Source organism: Bombus vosnesenskii, unplaced genomic scaffold (assembly GCF_011952255.1).
Source record: "Bombus vosnesenskii isolate JDL3184/JDL3185 unplaced genomic scaffold, Bvos_JDL3184-5_v1.1 scf7180000013264, whole genome shotgun sequence".
Lineage (NCBI taxonomy): Eukaryota > Metazoa > Arthropoda > Insecta > Hymenoptera > Apidae > Bombus > Bombus vosnesenskii.
Genome location: NW_022882924.1, coordinates 9,489,723 through 9,515,476, shown reverse-complemented (window position 1 = coordinate 9,515,476; position 25,754 = coordinate 9,489,723). Strand labels below are relative to the sequence as shown.

Below are 25,754 nucleotides of genomic sequence, written 5' to 3'. Positions count from 1 at the left end.
TCATAAACAAATTATCTCTTTCGCTGCCTACGATACTTTCCTCTCTCTAAAATAAATCTTCTCAATAAGAAAAAATCTAACTTTATTTATAGCTAGATAATATAAATGTTCTGATACGTATGCAGTTACATCATCGATACAAAAGTCAAGTTAAACAACCTTTTTGCAAATTTCATTACTCTATCATACCATCATTATTACATTTACAGACATACGTGCTATCGGAATATTTTAACATTTGATAACTAGTAAAGTATAGAGAAGAAGGGCATGAGAGTTTGAAAAGGCGGTTAAGTTTTACGTGACATGTATACACACGTAGGTTCTGTCGAAAGGGAATAAATTTCAATGTTGCAATTCGAAGCCGGCTGGTCTGATTGAAACGAAACCACTGTAAACCCACTCGTCGCGAAATGATCGTAAGCTTCACGAATCCTTGAAATTCTACGAAACGTAAGATAGCAAGGTTGAGTCACGAACCTCGATGAAAGACAGAACGAGGTTAATCCACGTGCAGCTCTTCGGCTCACGAAGTAGCTCGCTCGACAAATTTGATTTTAGCGACTGAGTACACTTGATATGCGAAAATCACTTCCGCAATACGAATTATAAACGTTATACTACGCGTCTCGAGATAAGTTTAAATCAATCGCCTTTGGCACAACTTGTTCCTCTTCGGTTGAAATTTCTCTGAATATCTACGAATTCGATGATTATGCGCGTTACCTACAGTAATACTTCAATCTCTTGGATGAAAAGATGGAGTTATTTTTTATTTTTCCATCTTATTTATTTCAAACGCATTTTATGAGAAAAATAATATACACCTTCCTAACTATTACGACAGTTACAGAGTATGAGATAAATCTTTGAAATGATTAAAAACTCGTTAAAACCTTTAAGAATTATCTGGTTTGTAATCTAGAAAAATAAAGAATCCATATATTCAATCTCATAATGAAAATTGCAAAATGTAGAACAACCTATTGTTCTATACGTATTTTTTAAACTGAATCTCCGATAGGGTAACTGTATTAACAGGAAAATATATTAATTGCTTTTAAATAGATCGCAATATTAAATAGCATTTTACAAGATCTTCGAAATAATTGTAAAACATTGGAGCACCGATAATTGATTAAAAGAATGTTAACACAAATTGATCCGATGGGGCTTAATCAATCAAATGATACCTATTTGCTGTTTGTTTAACACGAGGTAGAACCGTGGTGTAGAGGCTAAGTTTCGAATACGGATTTTCTCTGTGTTGCAATTAACGTCTAGCTCGGATTGCAGGTTGAATTCGACCGATACTCATTCCTCGGAACCGGCGTAACTTGACATCCAAGCCACGCGAGACGAGACGCATTTGATATCGACAACACCTTCCTGGTAATTAATTTGATGTTGCTTAATGCTAGAAACGGAAATTAGATAAGGATCTTGCTTGAAACGTCCAAACAAATGTACTAGATATACGTTGAATTAATTGTTCGAAGCTGCTGTCTCTTATGCTCATTACGCTTTCAATAATTGAGGTGATATAGAATAAAGATAAGAAAATGTATTGTATGGTATAATATATCCGTAATAATATATAACATACAGTAAAGTGAAGTTTAATTGCAATTGAAGAAACGCGAAAAAGGAAATTCATTTCTATTCGTGAAATCAATCAATTTTAGTTCATCTAAAAAATAAAGTTGGAATTTGAAAAAATTTAACGGAAAGTTTATATATGTATATTGGTGCAAATGTATTATTCCATACGATAAGTTTGCGTTCTATACAATCGTCAAAAATTTTCTCATATGTATATCTGTTCAATTATTAAGAACATAATAGGTATAACAGACAGCAGTTTGGAGTAATTAATTCAAAGTATATCTAACGCAGAATTTTCTCTTTGATGTAATTCTGCATCGTATTACTCACGGCGAATTAAACTACCTATGAAATATTTAATAACAAATATTTTATGTAGTAATATAATATATTTCATACTTTCATACAATACATTTCATGACGATAAAATACAGATAATTGTCGAGACACTGAATATTAATATTGACAATTAATGAAATACAGAGTCCGCTCGAATAACATGTAAAAGCGAAAAGATGTAAAACAACATTTTTTTCATTCTCGGAATAGTTTTCGAGAAAAATAAATTTGGGAATTTATTACATGCATTTACTACGGCGATTCTTAACTAAACATGTTCAAACTCTATTTCCTTGAAGATGAAGTCTTAAATAGAGAAATTTTATTCTACATTTTCGATTTATTTTCACACGTATAATAACCTACTGTCGATTACATAGTTCTGTCCAGTCCAAAATTAACCATGTTCAAGTATTCTTGATAAATATTCAAACTTGATTTTTTCAAGAACGAAGCCAGAATGAAAAGACGATTATTTTATATTCTTTTCCAATCTTTCCGCAAGGAATCACGTTGTGTCCGCTTTCACATGTTGTTCGGCTGAACCCTGTGCAAGTAGCCGTACCATTTCGCAGAATTCCAACAATACAAAGTTAAATATTGTTTAATTAAAATCTAATTGCATATCTGAATCCAGTAATAACAGTTGACTTTATTACAGTAATGCTACGAAAATGTAAATACAGTAAGAAACTATTTAATTTTAATTTAGACTAAAATACGTGATTATGTAATTTCCTCATCGATTACTAATTAAATTACAATTATTTTAATTTTTTTAGTATTATTCGATTAAAGCTATATAGATTTTCGTTTATTTCTACCTCTCATCTAGACCATTTTAGCTTCTTTTTCGCGAAATCTGACATAGAAGTGAACTTACACCGGATTTTTAGCTGATGAGAAAAGCGGATAGCCGGAAATTGTCGAACTCGGCACTTTGTTCGTATAAAGGAACGAAAAAGGAGCGATTGCGTGCACCAATCGTAAAATAACTCTTTCCAGTAACGACAGGTATACTATAAAAATCGATCTTGGTTTCCTGCGCTCGCTCTGAGGAATTCGAATTGGTAGAAAAGTACATCTCCGCTAAATTGTCTACACAACATTTCAGCACGTTATAATAGCACAGAAATTATATCATATAAAGCTTCGTAAGGAAAAATACAATATATCATAATAATATAATAACATCAACAGGAAGGTTCAATCATTGTTTATATTTTCTTGACTACTTTAATTTTATTTTTGTTCTTAATTTTAATATCTGTTTATGTATCTGCATCATGTGCACTATTTAGTTTATATCCATGATAAATTAACAATATTAGATATCATCAGTCACATTAACATAAAGCGATGATCTGATTATTAGATACAAAATTATTCGTTCCATTGAGATAAACAATTTTCCGTGATTTTAAGATAGCAAGGTTGAAATCACACCAAATAAATAATAATTGTTCTTCATTTTCTTCAACGTTAAGAAATTTTCTAACAATAATGAAACATAATTCGAACAAATATGACCCAAGAAATGCAATAGGGCGAATGTTACTCGTGTTACTTATTGGCAGCAGGGGTTACAATACGAATTTAATACCCTTAGATCTGTTTCAAAGAACTAGATATTGAGCTTTGTCTCGTGGGCGGACGCAAAACTTATTGCACGTAATTTGAAATGATCGTTTCTCTCGACCTTGATAAAGAATAAGCGTGTCATAAAATCAAAAGTTTCAAGGGGCAACAGGGAAATTAGTTTTTATTAACCCTAAAAAATCGCGGCTCATATATGGCGAAAATTCTCGAGAGATTTCTGTGCGAAACTTTTCGTGGAAGTTTCTTCAACTTTGTTCACCGTCAAGGAGAAAGCAAGTTGGACCTTTACAAAATTATTGTACAAAATTATTCGTTCTATTGAGATAAACATTTTTCCGTGATTTTAAACATACAGGTATCCTTGAATAAGTAACCAAATTTTATGAACGCGTTGACATATGAATAGAAAAAATAACGATGTTGTCATTCATATTGAAGCGCATATGACACAACAATGTAGTAATCTCTATTGAATTTCTATTGAACCGGGAAACGAATATTGAAAATTATTTTCGAATGTATTCTCTATGGTATGGCATACGCGGAGATTTTTGAAGTCTCAAAAATATGTCACTCTATTTAAAGCATATTTTTTTCCAATTTTGCGAAAAATAATTTAACAAAAATCATACGCCAGAAAATCGGCGACAAAGCAACGTGTTAATTTATTTTTCCTAATTAATTACTTTTTAATTAAATTAACTATGAATGTTTCATATATTTTTATATCGTACGCGTTCTCTGTTTAGTTTATAGTTTATTTTATATTGACTTATCTACTATTCCACTTAAATACAATTATTTGAAGCGAAATAAGTATAAACATTAAGAAACTATCAACGCCAATGGAAGACTCTCAAAAATGTGCAGTTTTAAAAGATTTCAAATAAACAATTGTTCGAAGTATACCGATAAATAAATACAAATCTTAAAGTTCTTGAAACAGAAGTAGAAACAAAATAACAGGAACACGCACGGGAGAATGTAACGACTAACTGTAACGAAAAAATTAAAATAAATACGATGAACCGTGCGTCTAATTTCAATTTCTACCCGGCTCTTTCTCGCTCATCTCCAGTTTAATTAAATTTGTTTAGAGGTAAGATAGCGTTGGTAGTAGTGTTGGCAATGGTTGAAGATGCTACAGTCGTTTTCGTTCACCGTGCACGAATACTTGGCAGCCTTGGCACTTCCTCTCTTACCAAGTCACACGGTTCAATTCCGTCGTAAGGAGGAAAGACGTCAAGATGGAACTTTTTCCCCGACCTTCGTACCGACGAAATTTTTTTGCCGAAGAAGAGAAAGATTCTCATTGGGGTGGAAATCCCGTAAGGGGTTGCAATTTCACGAGACCCCTGTTTTTAGGATCGTTCTCGCCCGAAGTAGTTACTCGCCAAAGTAGACGAAGGAAATTAGAAAATTAGAAATTAGAAAAAATCTGATGGAATAGTACAATCTAAAGAGAATAGATAGGTCGCGTGTGCGTTATTTATTTTTCCCGATACTCGGGATCATTAAGAAATTAACTAGGCAAAATTGCAAGGAGGAAATTATTCTAAAACTATTTTAGCTAAATCCTAAATCCAAGAGATTTTATAAATTAGAAACAGAAAGGTTGGTTGCTAAGTAGGAACATATTTTGGGTAGATATTTATGCGATAGAAATATCGATATTTTTTAATAAATTTCATATGTGTAGCATATTTTGATATCACAACTAATAAACAAATATTTTCATGTTTCTCTCATATATCGCGATATACTCTCGATATACTCTCGTGTTCGAGAGTATGGAATCACTTTGTATTCCATAGAATCCACAGAATAAAACAATAAAGTGAACCAGCTTAGAATTCTGATATCTTAGAAAATTTGTCACCATGAAAGATTCATTATATACTGTCTTTTATTTACATTTACGATTGTTGAAACGTGTAATGAGAGTCAAGGTGCAAGAATATGGTGCAATATAGTAATATAGATGTCGATATAGTCTCAGACAGATATGATCGATGTTTCAAACGTTTAATGTTACCAAGATTTTGTTATAAGCGTATAAAATCCAATTTGGGTGCAATTTGTAAATGGTTCATGAATCGAATTTCATTTAACCATTAGTTTGAAATTGTAGTATTCATATACTCGGAAGTTAGTAGCTCGGTAAGTGGTATGAATAAAATTGACTACATCGAGTATATTCGTAATTATCGTCACGATGTTCGTCTAATTGCTACATCAAAAAAGGAGCTGGTAGGCTACGTTCGGACTAGTATGCCATCGCGTGCGATGCCAACACGCAACTAAACCGTATATACCATACGTCAATAGGAGGTCTATCATGATAAGGAAGCAAGACGCGGAATGCAACTACTCAATGTGGTTTTTCAAGTATTCAAAGTTAACGTTACATAAAGTAAATGCTATTATTTCTTCTGTGTATAAAGCTTTTCAACACGGTAGATATATATGAGTTTCGAAACATTGTTAGCCGCGCGGTGTGAACACATTTACGTGCATACAATACCTCACAAAATTATTTGACCATTTACCATATAGGAAACTCTTATATGCTTTAAATTAATTGCGTTTCGTCCGCAGATTCTAGATTATATATTCAAGAACATATAGAAGATAATTTCCAAGATTTTTGGGAAGAAACTTTTGCAGGAATTAAAATTTTAGAATGTTTGTTAAATTCTAAATCGCGGAGATTTTATGAATTAGAAACAGAAAAGTTACGGTAGTTTGTAAGTAGAAATACATGACATAAAACGAGACAATATACATCGATTGGCTTAGCTTATAATGTTTTTCTGTAATTTCATATCAAATATTCGGTAAAAAGAAGAAGACGAGAAACACATTATATCATACGCGTAATGTTATTGTATTTTCTGATATTACTGCATATGTTATTATATGATATTTAAATATCATAATGATAATATTATTGCGTTCCAACATAGAATTTACTAATTCTATAAGTCTGCGCTTCTAATGCATAAAAAAAAAGACGCGAGAAGGTCAATTCCAGAGAACATTTATTCCATTCTAAGCAACAATGTCAATTGCACTGTACATATAAGAGGAAACAGGAGACGTTGATACTTTTTATTGATCGTGTCGATCTACTGGAATAGATGTGATATTTTCTCATCTGGTAAAATTCCAGAGCAGCAGGTCAATCGGTATAACCTTGCAAGAATCAGCGTTATGCTCAGTATGTTGGCATAACGCAAGCACGGCTGTAGGATTCGGGGATAGCAAGGATTCAAGATGGAAAGGAGAGTGGGGAAAGATTTTCGATGCTTCGCTTTGCATACTAAGCTTTGTAATATCCTTTGTATTATGCTCGACTCTCCAAGCTTCCCCTATACTCGGTCACCCTCGTGAACAGCAACAGCGAATCTACATATGGATCCGCGGTGTGTTGCAATCCTGCGTTAGGTTATCGCAATTTGCATCTCACGTGGTAATGAGTTGGTAGGGATTTAACATTATGGAAAGACCTAGGATGGAAAAAGAGTTATGGCGAACCTCTTGCTGTTTCGTGTACACGTCGTCGTCTCATTTTATTTTTAAATTACTTCCCGGCTCTTTATGAAAGGGAGAACTGTATGGTAACGTACCATTACAAGGAACATGATATACATAAAACAATATGATCGGATTTATGTCATTATCTTTTAACATGCTGTAAGAAGAAGATCGTAGTTTTCATAGCATTAAATTGATTCCATGTTTTTATAGGTATCATTCCAATCTTATTAATTATTGGAATTAACTATCAGCGTATTTGATCATTTTTATCAATACGATACGAGAGTCTATATTGTGGATTAGAAAAATTCGCCACTTGGTGACATAGATTTTATAATTATAAAAATTATATCTGTAACTAAAATTCAAAATCGTATCGATGATTTGTTAGATAGAAAAGATCTGACCATTAAACATATTAAAATATAGTTTAGGAAGGAGATATAAAAATATATTGTCTCTTAAATAATTTTACCGACCTAACGATTAGAAATTTCAAATTGAATAAATTTCTAACATCTAATGCAACGTCAAAATTCGACGATATAGTTTTCGTGTGATAGATAGAAGACTACGAGAATGCGTTAGAGAAGCAGGAACCAACTTGTCTGCCCTGCTTCATTCTATTCAATGGTCGCGACCGCGGTGGTAACTCTGCCATGAAATTAGACCGGCTGTTTCCAATTTTCACTATTTCGACTAGTTGTAGTAAATAATTGCCCGTCATTTTGCACCATTTGGAGTAAGTGGCTGCCCGTGAAATGGATGTGAAGTGAAATCTGCCAAATCGACCTCTCCTCCACCTCCTCGAGCCTATCTTCCTTTTCGAATGATATTCACCCTCGAGAATTTATCTCTGGCGAATGCACGATAGTAATAGTATCGTTCATCGTATCAATCGTGTCTTCAAGAAAGGTCAAAACTGTCCGTGTGAAAGTACTTCAACATTTTAAATATAGAATGAAGATGCCCTTTTACTCGGCTTTTAAAAATTTTACGAAGCGTCATAAATTTATCATTTATTTCTAAAAGATTTGTATATAAATACCTCTGAGAGTGACAGGTTATTTCCTTTCCTCATTTAAGTAATTTCTATATCTCTTCCTTTTGTATCTGTTTCTTCACTCGCATTAAAGCAATTTCTTTTAGCCGCCAAAGAAAGTCAAAATTAAAAATGTTAACGCTGTCATTTCATAAATTTTAATTAAAGGCTCTTCGTATATAAGAATAATTTACACGTACATATATATATATATATAAAATATAAAATATAAATATATATAAGATAGCACATATTAGAGAACAGATTACACTTGCTACTCCTGTGCAAAGCATTTAACAAGGTTTACTTCAAGTCCTCACATTTTCTTGGTTCTCCCTTGAGATAAGTTTCTCTCCATCCACTCCATTAATTCCAACCGGAAAAAGTGAACGAGTAGAGGGCTGCGCGACGTAGGAACATTTCGTATGAAGTAAAACGAGTGTAATTCACTTACGACGCTATGGTACACTTGGATATGGTATTGCATTAACATAAGCTTCAAACTATTTGGCGGAATTAGCTTTAGATTCGAACTAAATAAACTTATTTAATGGTGATAACAATAAAAAATCCTTTCTATTATATTTATTGAATTGCTTTCTGATATAATTCCAATCTACATGTAAATGTAATAACAGCCTATTGATTGAGAAAATATACATTGACTGTGATATGTGTTTGCCGTAGTTAAACATATCTTTTAACGAAAGTTAAGAATTGCAAGAATTATCACAATCTTGTTTGGATCTGAAAATTGGGGAAGATTACGTCTTACAAATTGGTCGTAATTTTTGCGTCAATGAAACAAACGTATAGTAGGACCAAAAAATAGCAAGTTCAATTATCTACACATTTTCTAAAATTAGTTTTAAAGCTGTTTCTACTTGAATGTCACTTGGAATCCGACGAAAGGATATAATTTATCCTATGCAATACCTTAATTACGTGGCTAGTCCTTGACACTTCACAGACTCTCACTGAAATTAGGTTCGTGCCTGTTCATTGTTTGCTCCTTGGGTCTAGAAAAATTATCACCGCTAATGTTTCTTCTAGATTTATAAAGAATCTGTGTTTAAAGAAGAAACAATATTCTTCGATAAAATCCCAAGACTACACCATCTGAAGAAGGAAGACCTAAGAACGAAGTTTTTAAAGTTGTCTTCTATACAAGAAAAATTGTTACTGGAGCATGATCTGGCGGTAAAAATTCCCTATACTGTAAAATAATATTTTAAAAAAGGCTAAAGTAAAGTAAGTAAATCGTTGAAATGGAAAAAGGACCAATAGTCAAACTTCGATTCACAGATTAATGAATTAAAGTAGCGTTGCATTTTGCATATTTATTGAATAAAAGAAAAAGACATTCTTATCGACGAAAGTAAATTTATCTGTTCTAAACTGAATTAAGATATGTACGCAGACTACTATATTGATCAGAAGCATAATAAAAAATTAATTAATCCAAATGGATCGGTGTTTGCGCCGGTTTTATTTTTCGTATTGGGAACACGATCGATCGTCCCATTTATTTAAGTATAGTGATAGAATTTAATATGAGGCAAGAAATAACAATCCTTAATGAACATCCTTATAATATCCTGCTTGCGCGGCTGTGGTGTAGATTTGGAAATAGACCATGTAAGATATCTATCACCTCTATTAGGTGCTCTGCATAGTAAATAGAATATATGTATGCTTGAGAGTTGACTGGAGAAGCATAAGCCCAGTAGGCCGCCATCTTAATAGAATCAGGATGATGCTCAGACTGTCTAAGCAGCTATGTCTCGCACTCCCTTAGCTGTCGTCGTCTTCGAATATTCGGAGAATCCTTCTTACTTTCCGCAATGAATCGTTCCCTCTCTGCACAAAGCATTCTAACTGCGTTTTCGTGATTACATGACCTACTTCTCTCTTCGATAATGACCTCGCATTTCTTCCTTTTACTTTTAATATAACGTACTTGCAGGAGATTTTTTGTCCTGTTTTATTCTTGCCAATTTTTAAGTTAAACGTCAGTTACTGGTTAAGCATGTTTAATTGGTTAATTAATAAACATATAATAATAATAAAAATGGTTAATTAACGTTGAATATCGCATCGATTAATATAGATACATTTATAATAATTGAAAATTGTTTTCGAATAACAGCTATTTTTGTCATGTAGTTTATTCAAGAACTGTCTCGCTACGTGATTAAGATGCAACACATCATCGTGAATAAACTAAATGAAATTCATGATTTCGAATGACACATCCTCCGCTGATATTTTTTATATGTTTAACGATAAAATAATTTCAGTGAAATAAATAAAATAAATTTATCATTAGGAGATGCGCTGTCACGTGAAAATTATTTTGATTAAATATTGCGCATATATGTGGTATTGAAAAAAGACCGTATATGTGCGGTCGCAGATTCATTTTATAAAACGTTTTATACGCATCAACGTAACATCCATAAAAAATTGCATGAGTAAAACCATGTCCTCTCGGTTAAAAATATAAAAAACTAGACTTCAGACAAGATTTCGTTTGTGACCGTACAGCGATTAATGTGAAATCCTTATTAGCACAATGAAGCTATTTACAGTTCTATGATTTTTATGAGGTTCTTCATGCGAAATTTATAACTTAATAATAAATCGATCATTTCTTTGCTAGAAAATATATTAGAAAATGATAAATAAATATAATAATTGCTTAGCAAATGATAAATAAATATAATAATTGCTTAGCAAATGATAAATAAATATAATAATATAAAAAATATATAATGATAAATAAATATAATAATAGACAAATTATAGAAAATTAAATATGTGAGGTGATCGTCGATGAAGGTGTCCACAAGAAATACTCTTGATTTTCAATAATGACGTTTATTAAACTTTTAACAATTAACAACAAATAACGATTAACCACGATTAACGATTAACAACGATTAATAACAAACAACGATTAACACTGAACTATCAAGAGTCAATAACTGTTTCTCTAATTGCGTTTGATCCTCGATATCCCCACTACGCGCGCGTTTATTAGAAGTCCGCGACGGTTGCCGCGTATGCATTCTTCCGAATATTCGGCGAAAGAACCGTAGAGATATCGATGGTACATTAGGCCTGTCGGCCTTACGCTTTGAAGGTATAACGCTTTGTGTCCGTGGTCGAGTGCCGCCACATATGTTCCTATCTTCTGTAATGAATATGTAAAATTCAGCTGGTTTTTACCTGATGATTAAATTTGTTATATCGGTAAAATATAGACGAATAGAGAAAGGAAACTATGTATTTATAGCGGCACGTGAGGTCAATTCAAATCATGTTGTTGTTTTTCCTCGAAGTATCAAGATCGTTAGAATACACGTTATGTAAGATTAAATAAACTCTGAGTAAAATAATGTCGCCGCCACGTGCAACCGTCGAACAAAGACGAATTTGAATTTTCCGACTCTCTCCCGAGCAGTATAAATAAGTGGACACGATCGCAAGAAAATGAGTTACAGTCAGTTTTCGATCAGTTATCAACCAGTTATCAACGAATTATCAGCGATCTAATTAACGAGTCATTAGCGATCCTATTTTACGACTTATACGCTGCCTTAGCGAATCGATTAGTACGAGCGTCATTGCGAGTATTATCTGTATACTAATTTATCATTTTAAATATATTTGACGGTTTCAACAACGAGCGATCTCGTCCATTAAACCTCACCGACCAACCGCCCTCTACACATAAACCACTACATATTTAGCAAAACTTTAGGTTAAAACTGTTAATGTCCATGTAAAATCGATTGGATGAGTATAAAAAATATTTTTTCAATAAGTTGATTAAAATAATCGTATCAAGCAAGCGACTATCGCGTTGCCTGGAATATGGATCACATTTTTCTATTATTCAACTTATCGTCCCATTTCCTTTTGTTCTTAAATTTTTCATTTCGTCTTCTGATTCTTCCGTTGTTTGTACGGAACATAAGCGATCGTCACCGCAGTTCACCCTTTCATTTACCTCTTTTCGATATTTTAATATTCGTGACGAGAGATCAATTCCCACCCACCTAGCCTCACCGTTTCTACAGACCTACCACTTTTGTGAAATATTCATGATGCTTTCGCGCATTTCGCAGAAACTCGAGAAAGAAAACACGGTCGTTCGTATAAATTGGAAAAACTGATAAAGAACGTAGAAACGAGGCGATCAAAAACAGAAAATACTATTAAGTAGTATTTGCTTTGTAGCCTATGAAAATCATGCTTTTGATATGTAATCACTTTTTTAGAGAGCTGGGAAGCCATCAGCTAACAAGCAACGATTGCACGAAATGTTTCCAATGGAAAAGAACTCTATGGTATTTTGTGAGAAATATAATAATGAGAAATGAATTTGTTAATGAAAAATACCCTTTAGCAAGTGCAGAACGCTGCATCTACTTAAATGCGGTAATTTATAAACCAATTAGTGTGTATAGTACACTTTGTTCAAGAAATTCGTAGAATGCCATCAGCAAACTGTGAGCTAATGTTAGCAACAAGTTCTCGCATTGATAAATTATTTTTTAATATTAAACTTTCTATACGACCGATACTAAGCTCTTCGGTGATTATCCGGACAGTGAATCACTGATTTGATAACACAAGTTCATGAACACGTTCAAAGCTTTCATTTGCGACGTGAAAGGTCGACCTCCGCGAGTATCATCTTCCACATTTTCTCTTCCTTCTTCTTACTCGCCATCCATTTGTAAATGGTTGTTGGCTTCACAGCATTCTCTTCATACGCTTCTTTTAGCATATCACTTCAATTTCGTGGTACTTTTTAGAAAGATCAAGAAGTCATTTCCAAGTCGTGAGAGGGCCGAAAAAAACATAGACACGCTAAATACTTAAAGAAGTTGCCATAAACGAACATAAGGCTTACTTGAAATAACTTTTTGAATAGGGCAGTACATGGAATAAAATATAGCGCAACAAGGAGCGTAACAAACGTCTTATAACGTTATTTCAATTTTTGTCAAATAAACGATTATTGCAGCTTATTGTAATTTCTGTACGTTATTCTGCTGTAATTATGGAACTGCATACGTTTATTACTTTATCAAATATTCTTCTAGACTATTATATCACAATATCAATTTCCTAACTCTCTTTTTAAAATAAGTATTTTCGTCTCCTTGATGATCTCTTTATATATTTTAGTAAAACTGAGAATTTCCTCCTCCATTGAGAAATGGTTTTAATTTTCTAACTCTAATATACGTATATTATCAAATTTCGATAGAATTTCAAGCTAACTACAACCGATTAATAATACGAACTGCTAATCTTAATTAACCTTGTCAGAAAGAATTTATTAGAACCAAATCTCTTCGCCAATAATCAAATATCCTGATAAATTCTACAAATTCCATAACATCTCCAATTATATAATAATGTCCACTTACAGAATATCGTAATAATCGAAAGTTATTTTTCGTCGTAGGGAGAATGAGATACGATAATCACCGGAATGTTGGTCGTTAATTAACGAGAAATTAGCAGAGGCCGGAAGGCAGTAGCTAGAAAAGCGAACTTAACGTCACGCCCCGACGATATATTAATTCAGCAACGGGCAAAGATTCTCTTGAACTACGGTAAGACTGCAGGTACCTACTCTCGAAGCTCTTTCGGATGTTAAACACGCCGGATACCATTCCTCGGTTCTTCCAGGGTCGCCACAGTCCCACCAGCGTTCATAACTCATACCGCACGACCCGGTTAGCCTAAGAGCTAGGAAAGCACATGCATCATATTGTTACATTATAGAAACGGGTCGCGTTTCTACCGCACGTACGATAGAATCTAAATCCAGAACTTAGCACTGTCACACTCCGGCAATTTCATTTTTATAATCGTATCCGCCTTATCGCCGCAACAATGTCCCTCTGGCTTCGGCCACGTTTCCCAAAATTTATGTACACGATAGTAGATTTTGAGATAACCGCGGGCTATAATCAATATCACGGTATCGTTGCTGGCAGTTTATTCGCTTCAACTTTAAACTGTATCAATCCGTGAGGCAAAAGTAAATGAAATATAGAGAGCAAATTACAAGAAGCGAAGAGCAAAGTATAAGATTGAATTTTAAATGATACAACGCGACTAAAATTCTTCTTCTTTGCTTATTCATGTAATACAGAGCGAACTTGTTTCCTGATTGAATTAAATTCATCAGCCTGAGCATTTCGAAATCACAGATTAAACATTAATAACGACAAATCAATTACGAGTTAGCTCTATTCCAACTATCTGTTTTCCGTTAATTCTATTCCGACTCTGTTTTGAATATTTATGACCAGATTTGTATATAAGTTTCTACTTTCAGAGTAATAGATTGTACTGTTAACATGACTTCTTATATGTATCGTATATATTTAAAAAGCTGATCAAAAATACAATAAACGTACACGAAGTACGAGCTGATTTTATTCCTCGCATATATTATTCTATATCTATGCCACTTAAATTTGTTATTCATTTTTAACTCGTACGCACTTAATTTACATTAAATATCAATCTACTATTTTTCTTCTAAAATAAATCGATCGTGTATATATATATATTTCAACAGAAAATTCCAGAGGGTGTTCAGTAGAAGAAATACTATTGCATAATAAGCTAGAGAAACAAGCGATTACATATCTAACTTCAATTGAATTTTTTAAAAATGAATTCTCGTTGGGAAATATGGGAAAGACAATCGCAACGAAGTAGACGGGGAAAATGCGTTTAAACGGAGCGAAATGTCCTTCTCAGCAAATGGTCCATTAAAACGACAAGTGGGGAGGTATATTGGGATTGAGTGATATTAAGAGAACGAAAAGAAGAGTGAGTATGGAATGGAGAGAAAATTTGTATTAGAAGGCAGAGACTGAGACTCTCCCAGGAGAAAGCGGAAAGTAAAGAGAAAAGGGGCAGAGTAGATTTATTATGCTATGGGACAGAGCACCTGTAAGTAAACGGGAATATTATAAAAGAATATTATAATCGAACACGAAAACGTTGAAATAATTTCAACTTCTAACGAAATTTACATAATGTGAAATATTTTCATCGAACAAAATCGGCGTTCAAGTAATTTCGATTTGTACTGAAATTTATATAATAAGAAATACATAAGATCGAAACCGTAAGTAACCAATTACAAATTAAGAATGCAATATTTTAATAGATACCTGTACTAGTAATTTCGTCTATAGTATTCAAAGCTACGGGTAACACGCACGCATGTTACAGCCATTTAGCTACAAAACCCATTCTCAGATAAAAGAAAATACAAATAAAGAAGGAAAAATAAAAAGCGAATATTTAACAATTATCTTCCTATTTTGTGTCACATAAATTAGTAATTTCAATATACTTTATTATTATACGATTGAAAGAAACACATACCAAAGGGTTAATTAAAGTAATAATAATTTTTGTTCTTATACCACGTATAAATCTCTCCAGTAAATATACATTTCTTTATGCCGTGTTGCAAAAAACCGCAAGGTAATTGATGCGTTTTGAGATCTGGCTATGGAGTGAATGTTACGGTCTATAGCAAAGAAAAACCGATTCATTTGAAATCGCTATCCTGGAGGACATCAAAGGGATTGAGAGCGTACGTTGCGTGTAATGTGAACAGAATCGCAGCTAGGCATTTTGAACACTCAGTGTACAAGGGTAAAGGTCTTTCATACAGGGGACAAGCGAAGCGCAAAACTACTTTTTTCATCATCTTTTATCTGCGCTTATGGAGCGGCACGATCATACAATTTATACGATGGTAGGAATTGTGTTATACCCTGTTTCTCAGTTAATAGTTTATTAAACGTTCTTTTTTATTATAAATTTAAGCTTTTACAGGCACACGCACAATCGCTTTTTATCTGCATTTAATATACAGCGGCTACCAAAGATATTTATACATCATTGTATTTGTTATATATATACACACTGTATTTTAGAAAATTTTACTAAATTCTACTAAAGTCAACAAAAAACGAGCATTTGCTTGGTTGGTCTAAATGCGCCATTACAACGTGTAACACTGGATGTTGCAAATTACAAGAAATAATCAAGGAGCTGGTACAAAAATTATGAAACAGGGGCTTAGCTTTCTAGTAGATTAAAAATTATACCTTGTATTACTTTATATTAAACATTTTCAATCTTCCAAAGTGAAACTGCACTTTTACCATAATATCTGCATAGGCGAAGGTAAATAAGAGTTGAATGATAATAAAAAAAGTATTAGCCCAAGAAATATAATAAAAACCTAATTAAAATTTTCACAATTAAGCTTTCCATGTAAATGCGATAAAGCAATTAAACACTGAAAATAAGGATTTAATATTTACTACGTTCCGCAGTGCGACGTTTGAATGAGCATTCGGGGAAAAAGATCAAAATTCGCTGGCTACGTTCGCACGTTCGCAGACCAGGTACGCGCGTTCGCAGGCCAGGTGCACAGCCAATGTTCTCACGGTGCGGCATTTAAATGAGAATTCGGGACAAGGATCAAAAAATATATATAATCTGCAGTTTTCCTGAAACCTGATACGTTTGTTTTAATATTTTCTCTACTTCCTGGCTCCGTTTAAATATCATTTTCTTTTTTTGTCTAACCATACACGGTGATGTTTAACCAAATAGTGCCAATGCCGGGAACAATCTCTCCATTTTTTCGTAAATATCATGCAGAAACCATTTATCCTGCCTTCCATTTCGTCAGTTTTTGTGCATTTAGCGATGAACGGAGTTTTTGTGTAACTTTACACATTTTTGTGGAATAAAAGAGAAATTCGCTCTTCAATCGAATCGCGATTACGGCTAGATTTTATTGAAAAAACAAAGAACATCCATTGTAGCAGTTTATAGTAGAAAAAAATTATACAGCAATGTAACACAATACCTTCTTGACACAGAACAATCAAAATTAAAGGATGATCTTTTTTTAATAACTTTACGTAAATTCTTCTATTAACAAAGATTGAGAAATTGATTAATCAGATAGTATAAGAATTTACATAAAGTTAGATGAACAAAAGAAATAACAATGAATGTACCATTTTAAATTAAAATTTTGAAACCGGTGATTTAACCGAGCCTGGCAAGATTATCATATTGTTAAACTGCTCTTTAAAGAAAGAAAGACATTTTTACATCGGAAATTTAAATTATACATATGTTCGCTCAACTTCTCCATATCTAATTCTCCGTATGTAACACTATTTAACAAGAATTAACAAAGAAGAATATATAATGAACGAATGTGCTAAGTCTCAAGTGAATCAGATTTCGATGTACAAACTATCTTTACTAATCCTCTTTTGAAGGGAATTATCATTTACATTTATATTACATATTTACAGACTGATGATTTAATGGAATAATAAAATTGACATCAAACAACAATTATTTCCATCTTCGTCTACCGCATATCGCGCTGTGATATCGTCGCTGTTAACATTGCGTAGAAAGTTTCCGAATTATAGGAACTCTGGAAAAGAGTTTTCCGAGAAGGAAAGAATGTTACATCAGAAAGTGACGCATGGCAGCTTGACGAATCTAGCCTTCTGCGACACGAGTTCGCACACCACTTGGTGGATATTGAATTTTGTTAGAGGAGGATTTCTTCCACAAAGCTAACGCAAGGTGAACCGTGAATCGAGTAACAAGCTAGGCGTCACACGGTTACCGCTTTGACGCTACGCAGAAGCTGTGCCAATACACGCGAACCAGCATAAAGGCGCGAACGCAATCAATGTTGCTGTTTCTCCCTTCCTATCCTTCCTGTTATTCGCCAGCGTTGGGTCCCTTACCGCCATTTTCGAAATCAAAAGTTCCCGACATTGCGTTAAAGCCTGCGACCTTTCAATAGAACGTACAATAGAATATTCTCGGGCTTCGTTGTATGCTCGTTGACAACGCTTTTGTGCTTCGACGTATGTATTAGATTAGCGATCTACGTCGTTATACGCAATGGCAATTGAAAGCACCGCTGCAATAAAGAAATAACTCTACTGTGCGGCGATTTGAGTAAAACCAATTAAAACTCAAGCAGCTTTTCAAACGTGCAATAAATTCACGCTTTGTTGCAAACTGTTCGATTTCCGCTTCCCTGTTGCTGCAGACTGTTCAATTTCTCTTGAAAAGGTAGAACAACGAAATTGTTTACAGCTGTTTATCGCTTGTAACCGAATTTATGAAGATCGGACTAAGATGTCTGGAAATACGTAGCTGAGATTTGGGAATATTTTTTTTTCATAAGTAATTACAGAAAGAGAAATGTTGAAATAAGAAATAAGAAAAAAGCGTAAATTATCACTGGAAAAATGACAGACAAATACTAGTCGTAAGACGAAGCTCTGATAGGAAAATGCGTCTTCGTGAACGAATCGAAGCGTTGCGTAAACAGGTCAATATCCTCAACGAGATACGAGGCGAATTAGGTCTCATTGAAAGCTTCGAACGGAGGAGGAATCGAAGCCATACGTTATCGCCAGAGTTGTAACGTTACTCAAACAATTGCAATAATCTATAAGGCATTCTCTACTAGTAAATGTCAAACGATTCATTCGCAATATCCGCATCATCGTCCAGGTTGCAGTATGATTTATTAAAAATCAACCTTTAGAAATTCTATGAATATCTCAAGAAATCAATCTGCGATTGAACAGTTTCCTGATTACGAGCATCATTTATTCTTATTTTGGGCTCAACCATATTCAAAAACTATAGATGCAAACAACCGATTTCTAGGTGTAAGCGGATTCCTTATATGCTAAAAATGATACTATACGATTATGTATATATATTAAGCGATGATTAGAGAGCAGATTCTTATGCTTCTTATACTTTGTAAAAAATTTGAAAGTGCGAAATTGCACAGAATGTACGTAATCTACAATCAATAATTTTATGAAATATTTTATACTACCGTGTTTATACTTATCAAATGGTTATACATACGAGTATGGAACTATTTAACGGGAAAGTCGATTGTGTTCCATCTATGGCGTATACTGCACAAAACGTGTTACGTACCTGAAACACATAAATATGTCGATGTTATTAACTAAGACTAGTATAGTATTAATATAATAATAGTGTAGGAATGTAGTATAGTGTAGTATCCTGGACGGATTGCCTGAGAGATATCGGGTGTGCGTTGTCAACGTTGTCATGGACTGTTGACAGCGTATTTTTAAAAGAACCGTTGTAACGAAGTTAGTGACGAATAGTGATTGTGTAAACATAGATTGATGAAACATAAAATGATATTGTAACAATCATACCCTTACCAAAGCTACTAGCACTATACCATTTTCCTACAATAGTAGCTGATAAAGTGCTTAAAAAATAATTTATTATATTAGTAAATATTAGTAAGATGTATGATACAATATCTTGTATATATAGATGTGTCGGAGTCCATATATTAGTTTTGCTAATAATTGTCTTTTTCTCATGACCATAATTCTTTGTTACCATGCAACGAATTTGCTTTACTGCATACCGAGTTAGGAATGTGAGCGATGCACTAGATTGAGTTATATGTGTATGTACCTACGGTTGGCTATAATAGAATACCAACAAAGTGCACAAAATTCTGTTAGAGGGAACAAAAACAATTAAAAACTACGTAAAAATCCACTGTGATATATATATTGAAAACTCAGTAATATTTTCCTCGAATAATATCTGGAAGAATAAATAATACTTCACCAGGATAATACGATAATTGGATAATAAATAATATTTCTTTCGGAAGTATCGGGAAACGGTATAAGTGTTAAAGTACTTTAATAAGATAAGTACGCGAGATAAGTAAATCGTATCAACGTTACACAAAATAATACCAGTCGAATAATTACATTCTGAAGACGCACACTATACATATGTAGTTCATAAAAAAAAGAGTTACGATGTTGGAGAAACGAAACACTTTCTCGAAGAGGTCACGGCTTTCGTCTGGAAATTACAACAGTTGCACTCTGCCAGATGATGAAAGCATCAAAATTAATTGAGCGAAACTATTAATTGTAGCGATCAAAAGATAAGAAAGATAAGATTAATCTTCTCAATAAGAGATGTTATCAAATTCGAAGATATTATTTCATTTATTATAGATATATGCATTGTAACGTACTTTAGCATCTTCAAAAAATCTCATAAATGTACAAAATTCACCAGTCTAATTATATGCATCTAAAAGTAAATTAATTTCAAGAACATGCACGCGTAAAAATTCTAAATGTTAGACATCTAACGCGGAATACAAAGAACACTGTTTGAACCGAACCACGTTGCAGGATACAAGAATGTTTACATAGTAACATTTCAGAACAATGCGTACAAATATTTGAAGAAAAATTATAAAATTCGCGAAGTATCGTTTCTCTAAAAGAAAATACAATAATGCCAGTGAAATCCATCGTGGTTCGTACACAGGAATATACTTGTGCTTACTTGGAAATTCAGAAAAGATTTCCCCTAAATCTGTTCATACTGTTGAAATTTATTGTTTATGTAAACGGAGAAAAGTTACACAAAGAGTAGTTTCAGCAGAGAATATCAGTTTTATCGCCTTCGAAATATTTTAGATGACAACAAATTTGCAACTTAGGAAAGTGAACTTTATGCCTATACATTGACGTAAACCCGTGAAGTATCCTACGTTATATGTATTATATAAATAATTAATAGTTTGTCACTGTCTCAATTATCATTGATCTGTTCCACTGAACAGAAATTATGTTAAAACGGAATCGAAATATCCGGCTTAACACAACTGACAATTACATAGAATTATTTATCTCTCCGATTTTCATTCTGTCAAGAATGTTACATTAAATTACATTAGAAATTAACAAGACAAAATATCAAGCTTAAGTTATTGAGAAGAACAATCTTCAAATTGATTCCATGCTTTCGTTGAAAATAGACAATACTTTAATTAATCAAAGTTAAAGTAGTAGTACTCGTTCCAATGCACATGCTGTAATCGATAACATGTGCATCATCCATCAAGTATGTTGCATTTGTCACAATGTAATGGATGTCCTACTTTATTACCGAGTAATAAATGATTATACATTCAGACCGCAATCATTTTTATAATGCACATCACACGCGTTTTATCATTTGCAAGGGCGTTATTGCATTGATACACGCGTCGCATAAAATAAATTTTATTCCTGATTTTTACAACAATAATATTTTAAAATTCCATTGCATTACTATTTTAAATAAATTCTACGCAAGTTACATTTCAAAAGTTGAATATTGAATGTACGTTGAATAATTGTACGTAACAAGAAGGATCGGTAAAGTTACATTTAACAGCATTGAAGCAGTCGGTCAGCAAAATATTTTAGCATAGTATGTCACAACGTATAATACCATCTTCCTTTGACTCTGAGAAATTACTTTGAAAGGTCAGAAAAAATAGCTGCAACACGAGATTATACTCGTCGTAAAGACCGTATAATTTCGATAACGCCGATTAAAAATTGAAATGGCCAATGATAAAATTCCGAGAAAATTTGTTCTCCTTGTAAAGAAAAATTCTCTAAAATTAAATAACTAAACCAATCCAAATCCAATTCATAATATTATGGTCACCCATAATCAAAACACTTGTAACAATACAATAATATTAACAGATCTCAAACATTAAATGAAGGTACTTTTACTACTCAGAAACCTGCCAAGAATACAAAAACTTTCAAATCGTATAACAAATTGTGGATTTAATAAAGTTAAAATAGCGCGTAAATTTGCATCATGGTGGGCCGCAATGTAAACACATACCATGATGATACGTACCATCGAAGAAACGTCTTCGCGTATCAAGAAAGACGGCGGATCAAAGAATTTAAAAATAAACAAGTTCATGTACGTAAAATTCAAGGCTATGACTCGGCATCTTCCTTTGCCAAGTTCTATGGAAATAATTTCGATAGAACCTAGAAAATGTCGCCGTCTGAAAGAACATGAGGAAGTATGAGTTTCTAATAGTAAATGTAGAAATGTAATAAAACAGATTCATCGACATATCCAAAAATGAGGTACATCCACTTATTCGTGTTCGTCAAGTGTGTCATGAAAATGGAACAATTGATAAAGTAAAGTACAATAAATTCGTAAAATTTCATGTCAAAATGTATTTGCATTAAAACGGTTAGCGAAAGACGTAAAATGAAATTAACCTAAATTTAATTTATTAACTTGTCCTAAAGGTAAAACCGGTTCATTTTGTTCGTTTACTTTTTAGTTCGTTATCTTAACCTGTAAACCGGGTCATTTCTTAATCTGGTATTTTTGTAATCATAGAATTAAGAATCAATAAAGGAAAATTAATTTTAAATTGATTAACTTTAATCCTTGAAAACATGTACATGATATAATCGATTTTTAAAAGAACCTATACGATGAATTAGAAAATAGAAGATCTATAGATGGCTTAATTACTTTCCTAATTATGTACTAATTAAAATCAAAATTCGAATAACATAATAATCTGTATCAAGCACGATTATTCGAAATAAAAGAAACTGTTCACGATACTTGCGTCATCTGTGGATGTATTTAATTCTCCATTTCAGTATCTTCCTTTGTACAGTTAGTTGTAGAATACCGATGATTCTGGAAAATCGTGGAATGCACGAAGGCTGGTGCTTCTAAGGAATATTACTCTGGGTCGATCTTTTGACTCGGCTACGTTTTTATCAATCTATTTGTTACGCTGTGTAACCTTTAAACTACAGCCCCGTTAATAATTCGTAATTCACAATATTTTTCCATTCCTCGATTCAACCGGTTTAGAAGAACCGCACTGTAGATCACGATAAGTCGTTCTCACCGGAGTTCAGTATATTCAAAGAACACGCACGCTTTAACCACGCACGCAATTGTGACATATTTATGTATACAGTTGTATGTACGTGTTTTAACAGTATGACAAGCAGTGACGCTTGACTAGCTCTACGTAACTATTAACTATTAGTTCACAACATACAATGTATAGTTGCTCACGGAAGTATTAGGACATTTGTAAAAATCATTTATGGATATATCATGTGCGTTGTACGAACAAACAGTTAATTATTCATTATATTGATAAATCTTAATATTCAGTAGAATTCTGAACAATTATTACATGTTCGAAGTGTGTATTCATAGTGTGTATTGATTTTTTCTTCGATATCTTTGTAATAATAGTACACGAATGTTAATAAAATATACGAATCAATGAGAAACTACAGGCTAAGAACGATACTCATCATCTCCTTCTAAAATTAAGAAATTTTAATTATTACAAGCTGATCGACGATATATTCACCCATTAAAATAACGAAGTAAATAGCTGAACCATACTTACTAAAATTCTTGATCGGAAAATTACCTTCGTGACTGTTCGTTCAGTCATCACAGTGTCAATTTCTATGTTCCAAGTATCGAGAGTGATCGAGGAAAAATTGGTTCGTTCGATTTGAGACGTTTTCGTCGCGTTGGCACAAGGACGCGCCCCTCGGGAGTTCCTTTCCCTTCTTGTTATTATGTAAAAAAAAGGAGAACGGGTAGGAAAGGAAAGAGCGGCAAGTACGTAAAACCGATAAATGCAAGTTCAGTTCGGCGAAGTTACCTTCCCTCGAGAGCAGTCTCAAGAGAGTCGCGATTAATTTGAAGAAAGAACCGAAGACAACGACTCAGCCAAAGGAAGAGAGACGAAGGAATAAGAAAGGAACAGTTTTTAAGCCCAGACTTTCCCTGGATGAAGTCACGGGCGTCGATCCTTTCAAGATATTCTTTTCTTTATTTATGGAGGAGGAGAGCGTAACTTAACCAAAGATTTCGAGTCGATCGACGATTGGTCTCGAACAACGAGCACCGACCGAGAAACCACCGAGTTTCAGCGACGAGGATGACGAAAGTGGAACGAGAATCGCTTTGCTGCATCGTGATTCCGATATTACCGTATTATTGCGATTGCGTTACTTTCGTCAATATAACGCTGTTTTCTGTCCGAGACTTTTCGGTGCTAACAAATCAGGTAGACAGTGACATTTGACGAAACACAAAATTTCTAAATTTGAAAAATTGCAGATAACTCGTCGATGTAATAATTCTGTACATTACACAGCTAAAAACAACTTTAAGCTATCAGAAATAAGGAACAGTTGACGAAATCATACACGTGGATGCGCGAGCATAGCTTTCCTAAGAATTACAAGGATTGAAGTACAACCATGACTTTAATACACGTTGCGAACTCTGGTCCTCTATTTCTTGCAGATTACATCTAGTCTCTTCGTTTTCGTGTTTTCAAATCCGCATTCAAACAACAATCCATTTATCAGAATGACAAATACGCGATGCGCGATATTCGACAGGCGAACGCGAGGAGACAAAACTTCACAATGTCTCGCATTAGCCATTGTTCCCTTACGTGTCCTCCTTTCACGTTTCGAGAATGGTTGGCCAGGTCGTTGAAAAACGAAGGTAACAGAAAAATGACAATCGGTAAATTGTGGTCAAGTGGATTACTTTATCCTTTCAATTGAAAGAAAGTCGCAACGGCGGAACGCTGTCCACACAGCCCCGAGACCGACTAATGGAAACTGGGACCCCTGTTTCGCGGTTAGCTCGAAAGAGAATTTCTGGCTTGTTTTTTCCCCTCCCGCCCTTTGCACCCTGAATTTACCTCATCCGAGAGACGTAACGAGCCTGAATCCTTTTTTTGCCAGTCCGTTGGACCCACCAAGGTATACGTGGCGCAACGCTCGGCAGGGCAAATTGCTTTCGGAACGGAAGACTGCCCGAGGCAAAGGGAGCTTTAAGGGAAAATGATTCACGTTGTCGCTCGGCCGTGAACGAAGAATCTTCCCACCCACGCTCTACTCTCTTCCACGCTTCTTCCGTCCTCTGTCTCTGTCAAAATTCATCGTCCATCCACATCATCTTCTCGACGAAAGAAACTCGCCAAACTATTCCAACAGTTATAGGAATCTTTTATGAATATGTTACAATTCATAAGAAAGGCTAGGTCATCATGATTATCATCTGTTTCTTAAGAATTCTATACTAACTGTATTACAGTATAGGGGTACGAACGAACGAACGACGTTACTGCGATTACGATTTACGTTTTTCATTAGTGTTACAATTTTTCTGGAGGAAATTCGTACATTGATTTAATATGTATACGATACTTAAAAGTGATAATTATATCGGTAAAGTTTGAAAGAAATCTGAAGCACAATTTTCCTAAAGTATCTGCAGGACATGTATGTTAATACAGATATAAGAAAGCGAGTGATTTTTAATCATTCTTACTCTGTTCTGTATAATCTTTATGAACACTTTTATTCGCGAGTATTTTTAAATGCAAATGCAGGCAGATTATTTTAGCAACTTTTACATCTCCGCTCTTATCTTCATTTTATTTATATTTAAATCACTTGTGATACGTATTACTGTACATAATCTAGTATATTTTTACTAGAGCAACGTATCTCTGGAATATACGCACGTTTACAATATAAATTTGCAGTGGCGCCCGCGGGAAATTTAATAGTTGGAAAGCTTTCGTAGG

The 25,754-nt window shown here is 33.8% G+C and overlaps 1 protein-coding gene and 1 long non-coding RNA gene across 2 annotated transcripts in view; both read right to left on the bottom strand.

The window, feature by feature from the left end:
• LOC117240664 (leishmanolysin-like peptidase) overlaps nt 1-25,754 on the bottom strand; it is a 211,653-nt gene that overhangs the window by 124,706 nt on the left and 61,193 nt on the right. The gene's annotated exons all lie outside the window — the stretch shown is intronic.
• LOC117240709 overlaps nt 19,101-25,754 on the bottom strand; it is a 61,627-nt gene continuing 54,973 nt past the window's right edge. The window contains exon 3 of the long non-coding RNA XR_004494778.1: nt 19,101-19,201. This is a non-coding gene — a long non-coding RNA (uncharacterized LOC117240709). The remainder of the gene's footprint in view (nt 19,202-25,754) is intronic.